At 38.2% G+C, this 1886-nt stretch overlaps 1 protein-coding gene across 1 annotated transcript in view; it reads left to right on the forward strand.

Moving 5' to 3' along the window:
• The window catches only part of SPAG17 (sperm associated antigen 17), a 413793-nt gene that overhangs the window by 187998 nt on the left and 223909 nt on the right, over positions 1-1886 (forward strand). The gene's annotated exons all lie outside the window — the stretch shown is intronic.

The following is a 1886-nucleotide window of genomic DNA, read 5'->3' on the forward strand; positions in this document are numbered from 1 at the left end:
ATATATATATATATATATATATATATATATATATATATATACACACACACTTTTTTGTTGATTGTCTCCCCTAATAAAATGTAGACTGCCCCTATAGCAGGGGCCTTGCCTATCTTGTTCATTGCTGTTTTCTCAGTACCTACAAAGTTCTTAGCACATAGTAGGAATTTATTTTTAAGGAGAGAATTAACTAAACTCATCAATGATACCAACAATATTAGTAGAGAATAAAGGGCAAAAGCCAAACAGTAAGATAAGACAAGAATGATATTATATGAACACTTTTTCAAAAACTGATTAAGAAAATCTATCACTCACTGCCCTTGAGTCAGATCCAACTCATAGCGACCACTCCTTGGGTTTCTGAGGAGGTATCACTACGGAAGTAGATTGCCCAACCTTCTTCCAAGGAATGGCTGGTGGGTTTGAACCACCAGAATTCTGGTTAACAGTTAAATACCTTAGGCATAATGCCACCAGAGCTCTCAAGAAAGTCTATAGCTCTGAGAAACTTAGTGCTATATATAGCAGCCAGTACAAATATGAAACACAAAGATTGTGAACTTTCACTATCTGATAGAAGGGAAAGTATATTGCTTATTAGAAGAAAACCCAGTTGTTTTCTGGGTTTAAACCCTGAGAGGAATTTGCCTTTCAAAAACAAGTCAGTAAAGTAATAGTAATAGCTATCTTAGATGTCCAATGCTGATATAACAGAAATACTACAAATGAATGTCTTTGTTGTTGTTGTTGTTATGAGTGTCTTTAACAAACAGAAATTTATTTTTTCAGTTTAGGAGGATAACAGTCCAAATTTAGGCTGCAGAGTCTAGGGGGAGGTTTTCTCTCTATTGGCTCTGCTTCTTTGAGCTTCTGCTCCTGGGCAGTCTTCATGGCTTGACATTTCTCTTCCTTCATCTCTGCTTCTCTCACTTGCTAGCTTAATCCCTTTTATGTCTCTACAAGATTAACTCAAGATACACCCTACATTAACCCTGTCTCCTTAACATAATAAGAACAACCCATTCCCAAATGGGATTATCATCACAGGGATAGAAGTTAGGATTTACAACAAATATTTTTTGGAGACACAGTTCAATCCATAACAATTCCCTATATAGCATTTTTTTTTAATGCTAAGATAGTCACTACATGTATATTTCTTGTATGGGCCCTGAGGGAACAGATATAAAAGTTTAAGTGCCAGTCCATGAAGTCCACTTATACAGAGGACTGGATTGGGAAAGCAAATGTATTATTTTTGTTATGCTATCAGTGTAGAATGAAACAAAAGAAAAATAGCCCTTTCATAACATAATATATAATGCCATGCCTTCAGATCATGCAAACAATAGAACTGAGAGCAGCCTACAATATCTAATTGATATTGAAAAAACAATCCACAGCTGTCAAACTGATTTTCCTATGGACATATTTCCTATGTCGATTGACAGTTAGCAGGAAACAGGATGGCAAGATGCCCACTGCACCCCTCTGTTGGTGGTTGCCATTGCAGTGCATGCTGACAGTGGCATGTTTTGGAAAAGGCCAGTGTGAGAAGTCAGGTAGAAGCAATGTACATCATAAAGACTACTCATTTCATTGTAAACCAATATGGTATAATGGGAAGCCTCTGTGGAGTGAGAAATGATGGACTGTAGGGTCAAAAGACTGGTATGAGCCCTGGCATCAGTTCTTACTAACTGTTCTTAGACAGGTCTCTTCTACTCTCCTAGCCCCAATTTATGCGGAAAAATGAGGATTCTAATCATGGGAGCTCTGGTAGCATGGTGGCTAAGACACTTGCCTGCTAACCAGACGGCTGGCGGTTCAAACCCACCAGCCACTCCTTGGAAGGAAGGTTGGGCAATCCTACTTCCGTAGTG

The sequence above is a fragment of the Orycteropus afer genome, unplaced genomic scaffold, assembly GCF_000298275.1.
Source record: "Orycteropus afer afer isolate SDZICR_OR568_19922 unplaced genomic scaffold, OryAfe1.0 scaffold00010, whole genome shotgun sequence".
NCBI lineage: Eukaryota > Metazoa > Chordata > Mammalia > Tubulidentata > Orycteropodidae > Orycteropus > Orycteropus afer.